The sequence below is a fragment of the Ptychodera flava genome, chromosome 5 (genome assembly GCF_041260155.1).
Source record: "Ptychodera flava strain L36383 chromosome 5, AS_Pfla_20210202, whole genome shotgun sequence".
Taxonomy (NCBI): domain Eukaryota; kingdom Metazoa; phylum Hemichordata; class Enteropneusta; family Ptychoderidae; genus Ptychodera; species Ptychodera flava.
In genome coordinates this window covers 8,648,740-8,668,537 of record NC_091932.1, presented here as the reverse complement: position 1 = coordinate 8,668,537, position 19,798 = coordinate 8,648,740, and the positions used below count along the sequence as shown (strand labels likewise).

General features: G+C 39.0%; 3 long non-coding RNA genes across 4 annotated transcripts in view; 2 read left to right on the top strand and 1 right to left on the bottom strand.

Annotated features, from left to right (window-relative positions):
- The window catches only part of LOC139132926 (uncharacterized), a 138,685-nt gene that overhangs the window by 43,641 nt on the left and 75,246 nt on the right, over positions 1–19,798 (top strand). The window lies entirely within an intron of this gene.
- Positions 9,046–10,734, bottom strand: LOC139132924 (uncharacterized). The gene is made up of 2 exons (XR_011552486.1): positions 10,009–10,734; positions 9,046–9,774 (listed from the first exon to the last, which is right to left on the bottom strand). It is a non-coding gene; the product is annotated as an uncharacterized lncRNA (long non-coding RNA).
- LOC139132462 (uncharacterized) lies at positions 14,107–14,951 on the top strand. The gene is made up of 2 exons (XR_011552307.1): positions 14,107–14,357; positions 14,766–14,951. It is a non-coding gene; the product is annotated as an uncharacterized lncRNA (long non-coding RNA).

The following is a 19,798-nucleotide window of genomic DNA, read 5'->3' as shown; positions in this document are numbered from 1 at the left end:
GAATTTTTTTGAAGATCTTAGTGAAAGTGTAAAGAAAATGGGTGGTCTCACGTAAAAAAGTTTAAGTCTGAGCGGAGAGGGGCTATTGTTTAGGTGTTAACGGGCAATTGGTCTTCAGAGTACTGGCTACAAAACCGTGTCTCAGATTGTTGAAAAAGGCCTTAGTTTTTTCACATCGTTGAGTCAAAGTTTATCCACCGATTAGTCTTACAATGCCGCCTAATTAAGCAGCAATAACTCGACTTTAAAAATCTTCATAAAGAAACTGAGACACGGTTTTGGAGACAATCTACTTGACAAACGTCTGTGAAAATCTGGTGAACTTCCGTTCACGCGTTCTCGAGTTAAACTCTTTTGAACGTGCTGCAATGTGACAAAATGCCGAACTGAGCAAAAGGCGATTTAGTAAATCGGTTCGGGTTTTTCCTTTTGAATGGCAATAAACAATGTACTCAACCGACAAAACACTAAAACCAGATAGTGAAATCAAAGTGTGTTCAACTTCAACAGTATATTCACTCATTGAAATCAGTGTCAACGGTCGAAATGAGGCTAAAAAGGGTGAATTTTGGGAGCGTTGTACTCTTTTTAGAGCGCAATCTACACAGTAGCTGATGAGTAAATAAACTTGGGGAGTGCCAGGGAAGGGATTATGCATAATCTGTTGACTGATTAGTTGTAAGGTTTAAATAGAGTATTAACTGTTCGACCTAACTGTCGGAACTAACTGACAAGCGTACACTTCAGTGTAAGTTTATGGCAGCATTCGATTCGACCTCGGAAACGACTCACGGCTGCGGAATGAAAGCGAGCCCGATGAGTGATATAGGGAAAACAGTATTGGCTGACAACAAAAATATCTGCGTTTGTATGTGGATGTACATTTGCGGTGTCTGTGATCATGGAGATAAAAAGAACAGCTCCATGCTGTGATTCATTACGGTTAGAGTAACCGAGGATTCTAGTGAGCAGCCATTTTTTAGATCTTCACGCGCCTTGAAAACCGATTAACACTAATCAAACTACGAGCATTTCTGAGACAATAGTTCGTCCTCACTCTGTACAGCATTTCTGTGGGTGAAGACCGTTTCTGGAGTCATTATGCTAAAATGAGCCAATCGCCTGTCGGCGGCATAAAAGTCAAAGGAGAGAAGTTGAGAAAACATGAACACAGAGAAAAGTACGTCATTTCATCAAGCGCAAGTTGCATGCGATAGACCGCTCGTCAAGCGTCATACGTCACAGATAGATAACTCTCTGCTGTCGTTCGTATCCAACATGAGTACCATCGATTCCAGGCGAATATGATATCAGACCGTCTTCATTACATGTAAATTTCAGGATTAGGATGGTGTTTTGCACTGTATTCAAGTGGTTAGCCCGTAAGCGTCTCATTAAATGGTTTACCGACCAATGATGACATGTTGATGAAAACTCAGGGCGATTACGTTATTACGTTGTGACGGTCAAATTCATATTGAAATTTGTCTTCGGTCCTGCAGCATTTGGCTACTGCCATGATAACTGATAACAATGTTGTCGTGTCCATTCCCATAAAATCATTTGATTCACATTCGTCCGGTGTACGATGAACATTTGTTAGTCGACGTATGTTTTACCTTGTCAAGTCGGTAACGAAATGGGACAAGGAAAAACGGGACCGCGGGATTGAAACGACTTCGACATTATCAGTTCACTGCCATTGTGCCAAAACGTCTGCAAACCAAAGCAGCTATTGTTTTGTGGCGTGTGATTTCTGCATCGCTACGTATTTTGCCTTGGGAAAATTTCCTGTCGATGTCTTGAAGCCCATGCAATTTGTTTCCACCTTGTATTTTCTAATCCCAAGTAGTTCAAGTTCATTTTTATTCATAAATTGTTCAACTCACTCAGTATTCTCATCGAACGGACAATGTCGGGTTTCTAGACCTTTTGGCGCAAGTCGTTTCGGCCGCACAATTTCCGACGCCAAGACGTTTAGGCAACGCGACCAAAGACGTTTCGGCACTACCTGGTTGGGGGAACTCGTGCCAAATGTTACAAATCAAAACACTGAGAAGTATAGTGTCAGCATTCACATGCTTTAAAGTTTGTGAGAACATGGTGAAAAACCGTGAGAAAAGAGTTTCATATCATTTTCAATAGCAATAGCCGCCGACACTGTCAAAGTTTGAAAAGCGGCGCCTAAACGGCACTGTAAAAGTCATACTGGTCAGAACGCAAAGGTCACGCTTATGAATATGACTGGTCTGTCAGTTACTTATAAGTTTGAAGGGAAAAAAATAAATCGTAACGGGGGTGTCGAAATGTCTTGGGGCCAAAAGAAGCCGAAACTTCGGCCGAAAGAGGCCGAATGTTGCTTGAATGTTGAAGATGTGAAGGGTGTCTGTTGCGGTATTCAAGTGTTCCCGCTGTCACTGAGGCCGCCAGTGGAACGTACCATTTATGTATACGGGACAGCCTCTTCAAAGATGTTTAACATTACGAAACTTATCCACCACTCCTGGTGCTTTACCAAAGCACAAAAATGTCCCAGATAAAACATTTAGTTTGTGGGCCATTTTTGTACTCTGAAATTGTACCGTCAACAATGTCATAAGTCTGACCTTGTCCGATTGTGTCGATAAATTATGATCTTTTGGGAGCGGCCACCCCTATGAGAAAAACGGTAAGACCCACCTTTCGCCAGGTACACTCTATGGTCTTGACCCACGCAGTGAACAGTAGGTGCTAATGGGATTTTCACAGTGGATGTTGTCTAAGTGCATGCGAATACTGTGACGCTGCTTGCTTAGCGTAATCCCTTGTCAATCAAGACTTAACGGTAGTCTCAAATGCCAAAATGTAAACCTGTGCCTCTCATACATTTTTATTCCAGAATTTCACCCAAAAACAGGAACTTCACGACCAAGATATTCTACACACAAGGAAGATCAATATTATAGGAATACTTTTCAGGGATAAAAGAAAAATCGTGTTTTTATCTCAAAATACCAAAACAAAGGCGGAAGCTACCTTAAAGCGCCGTTATCGTCGTCTGCGCAGGTGCCAGACCGAGTCTCTGGTTACGAGGATAAATGTACAGTGTATCCCATAAGGCAGTGTATTACCAAGGCTCACAAGCAAGATGGCGGCGACCATAGTCTGTGCTGGAGGTAGTGAAAAGGCTCCGAATTGGGTAAAAAGAAGGGACAAAACTAAAATTTATTTGTACAGTGCACACGAGACATGGAAGGAGGCGAAGGCAGTCCGCTACATGACTGCATCAAATGCAAAATTTGCCGAACATGTCCTTGCTTCCCACCGGGAAAACTGTCACGAATGTTTTCCCTCTGTTCGTGGGTGTGGTATAAATCGCGACTCCGACGGAGACAGTCAAAGACGTGGAAACACAAGTGGAGAACTTACAGCTGCTACTATCCAATCCAAAAGGTGAGTGGATCGTTCTTGTGAGCTTGTACATTGTATCAGTTTACATGTTAGTTGTAAAGCCTGTCCGGCAATTTTCGGGAACGCAGCATGTGCACACCGAATACGGAGGATGGTGTCTGGTAATAGCTGTGGGTCCATAGTGTGCTGTTTTTGGACGGGATTTCCGACTTTTACGTGCTGGTTTTGACGTAAAAGTCAAAACCAGCATGTAAAAGTCAGAAACCCCGTCCGAAAACACCACAGCTATGGACCCACAGCTACAAAGCCTGCAAGTGCAAGTGCATGTACAAACTTACCCAGACCATGGAGGTAGAAGAAGAGATCTCTCCTTCTACCTCCATGGCCATGCCCAGACAGCGATCAAACATGAAGCGAGAAACATGGAGCTAGAAAAGCTAGAAAAAAACGTACCGAAATGTCTCTGGTTTCTGAATCTAAGGCCAAATTGTCTCAAGTTTCCAAGTTTTAGTGCTGAAACGCAGGCTGAAATCTCTCCTGCGTAAAAAATCTTCATTTTACACTGTCAACCTCGTAATATTGTTAGTCTCCATGATTAGTGTATAGGCCTACCCACGCACGGTTGCAGCAAAGGCATATATACACTGTAGTGTCTTTATGATAATTACATGTAGCCAGCTATAGGGCACTCTCCATGCAAGTATAACATAACAAGTAGAAGTGAAACAGTTTCACATTAGTAGAGCAGATACTGTAATTTGTTCTGCAAAGAATTTAGACACTGGAGAAGCATGGAAAGGGTCTCTTGTAAAGAGTGCATGGTCATGCCATTAATGATATTTATAACAGCTCAAGATATTTTTCTTAGCATCTCTCCCATTGAAGGTACTCTCAAAGGTAACTATAGACTATCCGGTTTGACTATTTAATGATTTTCGGAATGCTTTTCTACAAATTTTAGTATTTTACATAAGATGTTGAAATCTTTACTTTTTGCATTTATTTTTGTACATATATTTGAAATGTAGAGAAACTGACAAATGTCCTAAGTGTTGAATGGACACTTGCTTTGATTAAGTCTATGACAAGATGAAGTAAAATTATATGCATGATATGGTAATTACCTTGTAACATTCACTAGTCTTCTAGCCCCCACAAAATCATGTTGGTACATGTACATAACATTTGATAATACCTTATTATTTGTTGGTCGTTTCATGTTTTTATATAAATTTTTTATTAAAACATGTTTTATATATTCATTTTTATTACATAATGATGACTACCCCAAAGGGCATGTACCACCACTATTTCGACCCTAACTACACACTTCATTATTTGTTTGACTGATTGTTTCGATGATTCAGCAAGTTTTTTCTGCTAGTTTTAGAAATGCATGTGTAGTATTCTCTATGGGAATTTCCACTAACTATAATCTTTTTAGTCAAAATAGTAGTGTTTATGTAATTGTTCCACTTTCTGTTTTTCTATCAATTTCAAAATAGAGTAATTAAAATGTAGAGAAACTTACTGTAGATGAAAATGTTGTAACTTTGATTATGCCTGCATGTCCATTCCAATTTTGAAAAATCAGATGCTGACAAATGCATGTATTTTGTTGTTGGCACTTTTCCTAAAATTTAAGGCACCATTTACAAACACCTGGGGGCTTGATATGGGATCACAGTTTTGCTTTTCAACAAGATAATGTGACTGGTATTTGCTGTGTACAGAAAGTGTTGTTAAACGTCCATAAACTTAAGAAATCTGAAATCTGGCCATACCAATATTAAACTTTCTTACCTGTTTTGTTGTATCGCCAATTGAAAGGAGGAAACTTGAGAAGTTCTGAGTTTGTTAGATGTACTTCAAAACTGTCCTGATTTTCTTGCCCCTACCATACCCCCTTCCTCCAGAGGTGTTTGTGAATGCTTTCTAGTACTTCTTGAACCCATTTTATATTTTCACTTGTATGTTATATTTGCAGATGTATGCCAAGGCCCCATTGCAACATCAACTCCAAGGAAACCAGGCATTTGTAAACAACCTCTTTGGTATGTACTTCTAATGATACTGAATTTTGTGAGGTATAGAGAAGAAAATCAGACTGAATGGTAGTATTCCTGCCATTTTTATGGGCGAGTGTTTTTTTAAGATTTCATGTTATTCACGTAAAAATATACTTTGCAGATTTTTCGTTTTCCCTTACCACTTGTATCCCGTGTAGAATTAAAAGACAACATCACATCTATAATGTATAGATGTCAGACTAAAAGTTTCCATCCTTAATCAGTGTTCAGATGCTCCATTATCTGTAATCATAACTGGAAATTCAGTTTAATAATACGATGGTTTCAACCGGGACTCGAACCCATATGTACAGTTACACACTATCCTTGTTGTTGATATGCACATTCAATTATTACAATTTTGTGATCATACTTGTCTGACAGACATACTGGTACTAGTAGACCATGTATGTTTACTGTTCTCCTTTTTTGAAATACAAAATGTAGTGATTTTTCTTGTTTTGGACTTTTGAAAAATATCGAATGATTATTTTTTTGCTTTTTTGAGATAGTGAAGAAAGAGATAGTGAAGACACTCTGTCAGCTATTGAAAGTGACTCCAGCGATGGAGAAAGTGATGTTCACTCCGAGTTAAACTGCAGTGCAGGAAGGTGAGCAGTATTCAGTTTTTGATGTTCCTGTTAGGTTGTGCTGCTACATGAATGTTTACTCAACAAATTAAAATGTTTTACTACAATGTTCAATGGACTTTCCATCCCATTTCAGAGGCAATCCACATGTGTCCATTGAGGAAGCTGTGTTTGATGTTGTTGAAGATAAAAGATTTCTGAGAACATTCAGCTACTATGTAAATTTCAGGTATGTTGTTATTTGCTACCATAGCCATGTCTGTACACTCATTTGGAACAATCCTTGACACAGAAAGTTCAAGTACAATAACAGAATCCACTGAAATCTGCAACTTTTGCAATGCCTTGTTCAAATCTTTAGAAATTTTTGGGTTTAGGTTTCGATGGGTGTTCAGATATGTTCATTATGAGAAAACTATCAGTGGTTAATGTTAATGAACAAATACATGTATGCTACACAGGAAATCTTTACCATCACAGTACTAAGATGTGCATACTTATGTCAGCATTCTAGCACAGCATCTACAAGCTCTATTTTTACCGGCCTTGAAACAAGGGTGTGCACATCTATGGTTCATGGATATGAAATGCAACTGTTAGTGGTAACACCATTTTGCTGACCTATGACAATGCTATATCAGACAAGTATTTCTCATAGCTGGTACAGTCCCAGGAGATTTTCAGAGCTGGTACAGCTGTGTGCTCATGTCTGTACCATTACATGTAATGGAAACTGTACAGGTTTCTGTACAGGTCTGTGTGAATTTTTCTGTTTAGGCTGCCTGACAGACCCAGGTCTTGCTTTAATACAGAGAGATAATATTTGTGACATGAGTATGTGTTTATAATGATCCAGCTGGAAGCAGAGTGTCATTTGATGCTATTTGTTTCATTTTTCCCCAGACACAGTGGCTTTGTGGAGTCTTTCCACAGTCACCTTTTGATGTATGCCCCAAAGAGACATGCGTACACGTAAGTATATTTGTGTGTTCTTTAGTATCATATGTTGCACCGTACAGCTTGTCTAAATCAAATCTGGTTGCACTCAGTACATCTTCTACATACAACACTGTGTTCAAAGAACTTCAATAAACCAGACTCCGAACACCTCTGCAAACCCAAAAAAATATTCTCCTTGCCTTCAATGTCCCATTTTAATAGACAAATTTTACAGTGTACTGATTGTACGTAGAAATTACTGTTAGACTGATTGTTTATGTCTTGGGAAAGTAAAATTTGGGGGCAGTATTACGTCTGCAAATTATTGAAGTCATGCTGTATAATGTAAACGATGTGCATGTACAGTTTTATCCATATTTTCATCGTAGACTCTTTAGGGATGAGGAAAATCCAAATTTAAAACATGACCATTTCATACCTTCTTAACTTCAGATATGTTGCCTATAAAGCAAGAATTCAGTGGCTGCCATAGATTTTAATAAACATACTAATCGGAAGCAAGCACTGGACAAAGAAGGGAAACCAAGGTGTGTTATACTGCAAGTATGATGAAATATTCATTATTCCTACCAGTACATACTCGGCTTTGTAGGATTGCTGTAGGCAGAACAAGAAACTTCATTTTATATTCACAATGAAAATCAAGAAATACCCTAATGTTACTATTGTAGACCCTTTAGTACTGACACATTGCCTCCACACACATTGGTAAATGATATTGTTGAAAGTGTGAATAGCCTACAAAACTATCCTGATGCTGGTTATGGATTTGAACTTCAGATTGTACCGTCTAGACTTGTTACAATAGGCTGCATAATCACAATCTTGTTATGTTTGACATATCAGGATACATTAGAATCACACAGTCATGTTTATGATAATCTATACTGCTTGAGAGTTGCTTTAAAACTATCTGCATGATTGTTTTTCAGGTTTGAAGTCAAATACTCTAAGCAGTCCAAGAGGTTTTATCCTACTGCCAAACTAGAGCCCAAGAAGTATGAATACATTGGTGAGCTGCAAAGGCAGATCTTCCAGTCTCGGCAAAATGACTATGGCCATATGTCCTGGCATGTGTCCTTGGATGAGAATGATCCCAGGCGAATCCATAGCACTAGACATTTGGTGACAAGGCCTAGTTTAAGTCAAGTTACAGCACAGTATCAGAGTAGATTTGCCACATCACAGTCTCATGAACTTACTGGTAGTTCTAATCAATGAATGCACAGTAAACTTTATCCAGCAAGGAAAATAGAACATTAGAAACTTTGAAAGTAGTCAAAGTGTGATCTTCTATTGCCTCCATTGATTTTATCATTGACATAAATATTGCATTATTGATACGTGTATCTGTCATATCCAGTAACAGAAAACTGCTGTTCTAAAATTACTGAACTCAGATTAATATTTTGAGAGGTTCATGAACCAATTTATATAAACTGTTTGGTCATTGTTTTATTGATAAAAACTTTTTGTGTACTTGAGTCTGTCACTATGTTGGAGCAGAGATATCATACCCAAGCTACATGTAGGTCAAATGACATCATTGAATTTTTAGCTTCAAAATCAGTGACACACACTGGCCTCAGTATTCAGCCAACCTTGCACTGTAGAGAGGATAGTTGATGGCCTGAATAGTAGTAAAAGATAATTATCTACTCAACACCTAACATTTCAGTATTTCATAAATACACATGTGGCATAAAGCCAAGAAGAACTGAAAAATTAGTTCTCTGATTCACTGCTTTAGTTTTCCAAACGAGATTGTGTGGTAAAACTGCCATTTTCAATGAATTATTTTGCAGTTTTTAGCTGGCTTGGATCCCTATGAATTTCATGCAAACGTTAACATTTGTTTTTGAAGTTAATCATCCGGAAGTGTAAATTTATTTTTCCTGGGCTTTGAAGGGGTTTATGTGAATTATTGAAATTTCATAAAAGTTGACTTTTCAGGAGTGGTACATACCCCAGAAAAAACAGACATCATGAATGTCCATGCATACAGTTTTGTAAGAATGACCATGCTATAGGACAGCTCAAGGTGTTGTTCATTTTATTGTATATTACCAGTTTGCAATGACTGATACATACCTGAAGAAAGTGAACCAGACACATCACATGCATATTCAAATGTTAATAAAAATTTGTTTGAACAGAAATATTGTGGTTTATGTTGTCAATATCTACTTTGACGGCATCTAGGATAAATAAAACAGTTCACAGTTCACCAGCTAGTCCTGAATTTCTCCTTCTATGTAGCCAACATACACGTTATTAGGACTTGGATAGCGTCTTCTAATAACTAGAACACAACATGATGGAATAACACGACGGTTTCCTCTGCCCAACCGACCATGTTGCCAATATATAAACTGGCGATATGCAAAGTGTCTATAGCATGCATTGTTCCTTGGTTGATCTTGTGCATAAGTGTCTGCAACTGTTCTCATGGCAATTTCTAAAACATTAGGGTCCATAACAAGTTGTTGAAATAACCATGTCCTTGCTATGCATTCTTGGCCAGTCCTTTTTGCACAACATTTGTTTTCAACCTGTGAAGGCATTGGTCGACATTCTCCACACCTACACCATGGAGGAGATACTATGTCATCAGGTTTTGGATCAGGGGATGGCTGCTGATGAAACTGATTGAAGCCTTGATCGGTTCCATCCAAGACAAAGTCTGCCCATGCATCCGGTTGCCTTCTGATCAATTCCATGGTCACCTCTTCCAGTCTTTCTCTTGTTAAATTCTGTATATATTGCTGAAAGCAATGAAAGAAAACAAAGATTAACAGGCTTAAAATCCTACTTATTTGATTTTGAAAAATCATAGCAAATGTCTAACATCATTTTGAATATTATTTTACCCATACAGTCTTAGCACTGCCTGTTCAAATTTTTATACTTGACTTTAACACTTCTGTTGTTCACATGTCAATCAAATGAAATAAAAAACAAATGTGTATAACTGACATCAAAGGTAGTTTTCTACAAACCTGTACATTTCTTTCATGAGCACTGTGCCTGTCCTGTTCATCCATGCAATCTAGCACCTGTGATAGCTGTTCAGACTGGTAAGCAACACGTCGTCTTTTCCTAATGTTTGACTGTTCAGGTTGTACAGTATTCTCATCTTCCTCAGATGACGACTCCTACAAAACACAGCCCCCCCCCCCCAAAAAAAAAAAAAAAAAAAAAACACCCAACAAATAAATAAATAAATCACCAGAAAAGGTACACATGATTAAGATTTCAAAAATATAAATAAAGATATTGGAAAAGCAATAACTAATAATGGTAATGCTGGCAAGGTAACACTATAGCTACACAACAACATACTTTTTAGTGACATGATATAAGAAATTGTATGGCAGTTGTTGACAAATAATTACTGCTTACTGCCTCCACCAGGATGTACACCCTGAAAATTTCACTCATCTGTAGAGAAAACACATCACAATTTATGATGCAATGATGCTGAGGACAAGAGCCAGAAGTTAGCCAAATCTACCGGCCACTTGGGTTTTCTGACAAGCCACTTTTTCAGTAGTAGGCTGAAGTTCATAGTTGTGTGAAATGTTTTTCTCGGATTACATGTTAGTTGCTGCTCCTTTTGCAACTTGTGTACCAGTATGAAGTATGGGGATACTGAGATAGTATCTCACTTTGTCAGATTTAATAATTCAAGTCGACTTTTCACTGAAATCATCGTCTATGAATTACAATCATAGCAGCAACTATGCAATGAATACGATTCAATGTTGGTTCCAAACCTATACGGCAACCTTTTTCCAAATCAGCGACCGACGAAGTCACAGAAGTTCATTACAAGTGCTCTCGCCCATTATGAAGCGTATCAAAAGGAATTCATAGACTAGTCTAGAGATTGAAATCCGGAACTTCAAGTAAAATAAGTATCAAACGATATTTGAGCTCAGGGTCTATCTACGAAAAAGAGTGCCCGGAAAGCCGGATGGTCGATCATATAGCATTTTGGTTTACACATGGCCGATTCCGTGGAAAAAGTACGCTTGGAAATTGTTATCCCAACTGGGACAAACAGCATTTCTACAATGGTTATAATACTGTAAATAGGGTGTGCACATAACGGCATAAGCTGTGGCGAGGCCATGCTTCGTTCGTCCGAACTTTTTGAATGCAGTCATGTATTGGAAAAATGAACGCACATACTAGGCTTAGATAGTAGTACTCAAAGGACAGGACTGTCCACATGCTAGTATTAGATGCAAATATTTCGGGCCATAAATACCGATAAATAATAATGATCGACCAAGCTGTAGTATGGTAGCGTTACAGTACTTACCGGTTCTATATTCACACAAGGACGTCGTCTGCCACAGGTGCATCCATTATTGCAATACTCGTCTATGGCCTTGCACGGGCATGCACCACGGCCACGTTTCCTTGAGCACATTCCTCTACAATTACATGATTTTGGTTCTTGTGAGTTATTTTCCAAAACATCGGCAAGAGCAGCGTCCACTCCGCTCATATCAAAGCTAGCGCTCATGGGATCCTCGCTCGCCATCGTGGATTGCAATGATTTGTGGGATTGAACGTGAATGTTTGTAAACACGAAATCTGCACATGCGCAGACGACGATAACGGCGCTTTAATGTCCAGCCTTTACGAAAACTCAACTTTCTTGCGCCCTCACTGTCCAACCGCGCTGATCAGGTCAATGCCATCAGGGTCAAAGGTTGAGATGTAAACTCGCTCGCGTTCGAAGCAGTCATTTCATTTTCTTATTTCCATATCGATGTGGAACAAATCGGAGCCTGTTACGTGAAATCACCTGCGTTCGGTCCATTCATCACGGAGGTAGGTCAAGGAGATCGAAGCATAGGTACTGCCCCGCTAGCCCTGCGTACAGGTCTGTGTGTTCCCGGCGTACACGACCCGGCCTACGGATAACGCCATGGCGCCACAGATCCGTACGCAGGGCTACTGCTCCCCTAGCCCTGCGTACAGGTCTGTGTGTTCCCGGCGTGATACGGCCTTCACCACAGCCCTGCAACGGTCTATGGGGATGACTTGCGACAATGCGGTCCAGATCCGGACCGCAACGAAAAGACTGTCTTTTTGGCCGAAATTCTGCTCTATCGGGGCAAAATCCTTTCCTGCCTACCTTACTCCTAACCGACCCCAGAAAAGATGCGATTAACTTCTCCTAACGTCCAAAACCGCTCGTTTATTCTGAAACATAACGTACTCGACAAGTTGTTTACCCACGGAGATCGCCATTTTGAATCTCGCCAGTTATCTCTATGGACCCTTGCAAGTTGCAGGGCTGTGGTGGAGGCGCCGTACCATGCCGGAGACACACAGACCTGTAAGCAGGGCTACTGCCCCCCCCCCCTTCTCCCATCATCACTGCATAAGTGACGGTTTGCTTGCAATTGAGTCGAATGCCTGTGGCCATTGTGGTAAGGCCAAAGTAATTAAATTCTTGTTTTGCGTCCCCACCCGCGTAGGTTTTAAGGTTCCCTTACCAAATTCTCGCCACAAAAGGTATAGCTTAGGTATCTCTTTGGTATACCAGAGGTATACCAAATCACTTCTGGTATACTCCTGGTATACCAGATGAGTACCTATTTTCAAGGTCAATTTTTGATACAGTGTACCAAAGCTGTACCTCAGTACTCAGGTATAAATCAGGTATACCTAACATGTACCAGTTCATTTTAGGTAGGAAACAGGTAGTACCTATTATGTACCTCTTCTACTATGTATGGTCAAGTTGAAGACTGGTATACCAGAAATATACCAATCCATGACTTAGTATTTTTTTTTGCCATATGCCAGTCTGCTTGTAGAGTGCATGTCGATGAAAACTCTTGTGATTATATACCTGAAATGTCTCTGCCTGTTTGATTGATTCATATTATTGCTGCAAATATGAAGTAACTGTATTTCATTACCAGGCAGTACAGTGTGTGACCGGTCATATTCAAGCAATGCAAAATTTATCTTTCATTTATATTCATTTATTTTTAAAAACCCAATGAACCTATTATTAATTAAATTGTAAACACAAATCTGCTCCTTAAAAATCGATACAACTCAGCAACATTGCTATTTTAGGATGGGTATTGCATGTGTAGTGACATTAACTATGTCATTTAATTTGGTTGGGTAAATCATGGTTTGATCAACAGCAGAATTTTTCGGAAAACAAATTATTAAAACAGGGCCTTGTCTGTCTTGCAAGTCTAGCCCTGTAGTTTCTCAAAATATTTTCACACCAAAATTATAATGCAGTTTCAAACGAAAAGTTGTTTAATTACGTTTATCTGTACGTACACCTCTTTGTAAATGAGCAGCAAGGACAGGTCGTAGAGTTTTAATCAATACCGCAAATTTGTACCTTACAAATGTCGACAGACGAGAACTTTTCATTTAAGAAACAGACAAGTTAATGTCAATGCATTCAATGTGTAAAGCAAGGACCCGTTACCTCCAAGCACAGCATGTGACCGCGGTCGTATTACAACTCTGAGCAAAAGATCGGTACAGTTATTTTAAAATCCTAATAGGATGCCCTTCATGGTACTGCTGTCTCCCTGCAGCGATGTCCCGAACAAAATCTAGCCATCTGATGACATGGATTAAGGTGAAGGCTTTTATCTATGTTTTCAGCATCAGAGCTATTGCCGATCACACATTTGAGGTTTAGGATACTACATCCCGAGCTGCTAAACGAAAATCCAGTATGCTACATTGCCAATGTCCAACGCGTTTTGTTTTGCCGGCCCAGCTGTGAGCAGCCATCATGTTTACTCTCAGGTCACGGGTTCATCAAGTTCAGTTCGCGCATTGATATTGATTCTTCGTGCTGAAAGAATTTTACTCTCTTCGTAGTCTTTCTATCATTCAAATCAACCATTTTTATTCATGTAATAAATTGATTGCTATATTTAATATGAAACATAACAGATTTGTGCAGATGTAGAGTCAAGTCCATGCGTTTAAAAATGGAACTATTTTATCGATCGCGTAATGATTTATAGATAGCACTTCCGTGAATGTCATGAGGCTCAATCGGCGCGAATTTAGATTTTAGTGTTGTCGGCTGTGTATTGTGATCGGGGAGTTATCTGATGGACAATTTTGTGACCTTTCTATGAATTACACCCAAATGATATCATAGTGTCGCAAAAACGTGTATACAGTATCAGGGACAGACAGAGTTCAAAATTTGTGAACGCGAAAAGCAGTAAAAATTCCGACTATATTTTCTCATGTATGACACACAACGGAGACTCGGAGAGACCTCGCTGCAAATGGGAACCGTCCAGTGTCTATCCTGCCAGCTGATCAGAATGTAAGTCAATGTGCTGTCTATTTACACGTCGCTATTATGTTCTGTAACCCTTATATTGCTCTGTTAAACAACAGATGCGTTTTGTTGAGTACGGATTCATACAGAATTCATTTGTTTCACAACAGCTGTACATTGTCGCCATCGTGTATGTAAACATGGTGCTCCTCCGTTTCTAGCTCCTTGTAAACAGCATACTGCGAGTTGTTGGCTGTCCATTTTAATCATTATTTATAAATGATCATAATTATTTATGCATTTGGTTTCTCCGCTTAAATTTTCCAACGTGCTTTTGTCTCATTTTCAAATAATTACAGATTACTTTCATCAAATTACGATGTTCACAGGTTTTGGTCAAACAAGAAAGATTACGTTACACTCAGTCTATCCTCAATGATTTGTATTTTGCAGAATGCATTGCTGGTACTGTAAACGGACAAGAAATACAGAGAGCAAGAAAGCCAAATCACAGCCTTTGACAGTAATATAAGTGTTACATGAAACTTCATATGTCAAATGAATGTCTTTTGAAGACACTTAAGTTGCATGAAATGAGCATGGCATTAGAAAATAAATCATACCACAAATTGAATTTAACCTTTTTTTCTCTGTTGTCTTTTTAATAATACCTTTATTTGCTAATAGCTAGGTTTCTTGTGATGCTGGTATTTCAAAGCTTAGTCGGATAAACATATCTTGTGCTGTCAACAATCTGTTAAATTTGTCAGCTTCTCATTCTCAATCATGTCATCATCTTATCGTTGGCATTGGCCAAAAGTGTTTTTACAACTTCTATGTGCTTATCATCTGAACTGAATTTATTATTGTAAGAGAAGAGAAAAGATGTTGAAACTTATGGTACAATGCATAATTTTTGCTGTCACCTGAGTATGTTGTTTCTTTGGTTTTCAGCATCTCTGGTTTTTCTGGTAAAGAGTCAGATCAGATCCATCTCAGGACACTTGCATACCAAAGTAGGTAATACCAGAAGTAAACCTTACAAAAACAAATGGGTATAATTTAGGTAAATACCTGAAATTTACCTATTTTGTTTACATAGTTCAGATCGTCTGAACAACTATGTAAACAAAATAGGTACATTGCAGGTATAATACCTAAATTATGCGTATTTGTTTTGGTAAGGTATATTTCTGGTATACCTATTTTGGACGCAAGTGTCCAAATCTGGACAATTGCAGGTATACCTACATTGTACCTATTTGTATACCTGAGGTATACCTGTGGTTTAAAAAAGAGCCTACCTCAGGTAGTCAGATTTGGACACTTTTGCCAAAAATAGGTATACCTCAGGTATACCTATTTTTGGCAAAAGTGTCCAAATCTGGACTACCCGAGGTAGGCTCTTTTTAAACCAAAGGTATACCTCTGGTATACCAAACATGTACCTACTTGGTCTGAAAAAGTATACCTCAGGTATGTTTTTATTGTACCAGAATTTGGTAAGGGTTTTCATGAAAAACACACACAATGTATTTGAATAGGGAATTTTAGGACATGACCGCTTAGCTTTTCTGAACTAAAATTTGTTACAATTTTTTATTCGCTGCAATCATATTACATTGTGTTAATTTTTTTGTGTGTGTTTTCAGCCGCTTAGACGCGTACCTTTTCCCATTTTGAGTGGACGCAAAACAAAGAATTTAATTACTTTGGCCTAATATACCATAGAAAGTAGCGATGGGGGAGCTCTTCCCCTCTACTGTCTATGGGTATACACAGTACCACACTGGCAATGCCAGGCCCCCATGCCCTGTGAGGACTCGACGAGGTTTTTCCACTGCTAGCTGCAAAATTGTAAACTCTACGGTGAGGCGGTCGGTGAGTTTTGGTCTTTGCGACCTCGCTCACCAGTAGATCTACAATGCCGAAGGCCTGAAGCATACAAAATAAGCACGCTGCACATGGCACGGCATTTCATGTAAAACGCATATATTTACTGCATTTGGTCATACTGATTTATCTCTACTGAAGATTAAACACTACCGGTATACTACACTAACCTTGTCGTGTATGGGGTTTGGTATTTGTTCAAATACGTCGATCGCGTTCCAAAAACATTTCTTGGAGCCGCCATTACCAACTTCCGGTAGTGGCAGCTCCCAGAAACACGCTCAATGTGGGCCTTCGGCATTGTAGCTCTACTGGTGGGCGAGGTCGCAAAAACCAGAGCTACAATTTTGCAGCTATTCCACTGCTTGACCATCTCATGGGACTTGACATTACAATAGGTCCACTCTACAGTACAACGCAGGATTGTGTTTACTATACTCACTGAGAGCTCGTGCAATCTCATTAAAGAGCATCAGAATTACGTATTGCGTTAGTTATTTAAGCAATAAAGCTTGCACAATTGCATTTTTCATCTTCTAACTGTAATTACACAGTCTTATTATAGGCGAATTTCAATTTTCTCATCACAAATCTCAAGGAATAATTGGTCCCCATGCAACTGATAGAAATAAGTTTTTAGCTCATATTTGGTTTTATATCTAAATACCAAAAAGAGCTATATGATTAGTCTAAATGGCGTCTGTATATTTGTGGGTATGTGCGGATGTATGTCCGTCACACACAAAGGCTCCATACCGCCAAAGCTACCGTCTCAGTATTTGGTGTACAGGTAGATGTAGAGGTGGAGATGTGAATTTGTTCAAATGAACACATCAGTGTCAAAAATGTGCGAATGAGGTAAGAAAAAGCGAAATTCTGAAACAGGCTTGAAACAGGCTTACTCCCATGACTTGAGTCATTTCCTGTCATTGTTTATGGAACTGTTACATATTAACAGACCTGCTCAAACCAATAGACAGTAGGGGGAGGAAGACCTCTGGTCAAACCATAGACCTTAAAAACGGAAGGACAGGCAACTGCCAGAAAAGACAAAGAAACTTGCGTGTTTACCCGTACGATCTGGGTTATAATCCTCTGCGCAGTTATGTAAACGCAAAACACGTCACGTGATGACACAGTGACGTCTTGGCAGCACTGGAGCTACACAGAAGACGCTATACCTGTGCTGTCGAGTCAAGTCGCGTTCTGTTCCGGGGTCTAGTTCACGTTGTTTTCAAGCATTGTATTACCCATTGATTTTTACAGACAATTTTGCTACCATTTTCGACAGATGAGTCACTATTAGGTATATTTATTGTTGTTGTTTTTGTAATTCCCGTCAATTCATGATCGAGTCGGCAAAGTTAATTTTGCAATCTAATCATTGTACACCCCTGATAACTCTTCCGTTTATTTCTGATTCATGTGTAATGCTGTAAACTTTCTTTTACTTCATTATGTACTTCTTGCACTTCGGCACTGTAGTATTTTTAAAACTCGTGCGTCTTCAGCCCGATCGGCCATTGTTGTTTACGAAGCGACTTCATGTTTCAACTGAAAATTTCATACCTACTGTCATATTTCTCTGCTGTAATGATAATGCATGTCAATGATAGTAAACGTTTCAACGCTAGGTATTTCGTCAACTGACTAGTATTATGCGGGGCAAATCATGTTTACATTGAAAAACTTGTACCAAATTCACCAAATTTGTACCAAATTCACGTGCAGGCATCTCCAGCTCGATCGGCCATCATGATTGCTGTTGATGGACGATCTTTTTGTGCGTTTCAACTAAGTAATTTTTTTACCCTCTTAATAATGCATGACAGTGCTAATGTACGTTTCTACGTGTCTTATTTCGTGGATTGAACTAGTATTTTTAGGAGGAAGTCATGCGTACATTTGTAAAACTAGGACTATTCACGCGTCTCCGACTCAGTCGGCCATTGTTGTTTACAACACGACATTTTGTGCGTTTCCTCTTAGTAATTTTTCGTACCGTCTCATGTTTCTCTGTTGTAATAATAATGCATGACAGTGCTAATGTACGTTTCTACGTGTTTTATTTCGTGGATTGAACTAGTATTTTAGGAGGAAGTCATACGTACATTTGTAAAACTAGGACTAAATTCACGCGTCACCGACTCAATCGGCCATTGTTGTTTACAACACAACATTTTGTGCGTTTCCTCTGAGTAATTTTTCTTGCCGTCTCATGTTTCTCTGTTGTAACAATAATGCATGACAGTGCTAATGTACGTTTCTACGTGTCTTATTTCGTGGTTTGTACTAGTATTTTTGGGAGGAAGTCATACGTACATTTGTAAAACTAGGACTAAATTCACGCGTCTCCGACTCAATCGGCCATTGTTGTTTACAACACGACACTTTGAAATTAGACGCGAAAGCTTGAGCATGCGCTGATCGCAATGTTGTAGTGATTAACATAATCTCGCGTCTGACAAGTCTCTCAAATCACGGGAATTTCCGTGAGCTTGCGATACGAGAGATAAACAGTTACGTTTGTTATGTTAATGAGTGTTCAAGTTTTTCACGATTATAACCAGGATTACATGAAAGAAAATAGCTAGTTGCCTGTCCTTCCGTTTTTAAGGTCTATGGTCAAACTAATGGGGGCTATGCTATGCATGTTGCGAAAGTTCTCCAGTACCTAAAGTTTCAGACCTTACAGTGCCTTTCACCTAGGTACCGCAACTCAGCGTATGAGACGGACACAATCCACATACAAAACACACGATTAGCTTGGGTATCACGGACACATTTCAAAGCCACCGACTCGTCGATTTATTATAGTAAACCAGCATGGGGCAGCCGCTCTGTCTAGACTGAGAGATATAGTCCAGTCAATCTATGCCAAAAAAGGGGTCAACCTAGGACTAATTGCAACAGAAATTATTTCTTCACCATGCATTTTGGAAAGGTCCCAAAATAACATACTAAAAGTATAATAAAATCTAAGGGGTGCAACAGTCCTAATGTGCATAATGTAAAGGGGGCTCATGGGTATAAAATTGTCGCTGATAGATGGTTTCTACTTAAAATATGTGGCTAAACATGATTTTGATACAGGTTTTTGGGTTATTTGCCTCCTTTTTGGTCTAGGCAATGTTGTTGAAAATATTTTGTCGTCATAGAAATATTCCTCATTTGCATAAATCCAATATGGCCGCCACAACACTTCACTTTTCTTAGTTTTTCTCGAATTAATAGCTATTTTTAAGCTACAACTGACAGCAATAGAATAGTTTTTTCACATTGTATTTTAGACAAGTCCTAGAATAACATACTAAAAGCCTAGTACAATCTAGAATTGTAAACAGTGCCTAATTTGCATATATGTAAAAAGATTATGGGTACAAACTTAGTGCTGATAGAATGTTTCTGCTAAAAATAATTGGCTACACATGATATGTTATGCAGGTTTTTGGCTTATTTGCCTTGTTTTTGGTTTAGGTAATGTTGATGGAAATATCTAGTCGTCATAGAAATATTCCTAATTTGCATAAATCCAATATGGCCGCCACAACCTTCACTTTTCTTTGTATTTTTCCCAATTAATAACTATTTTT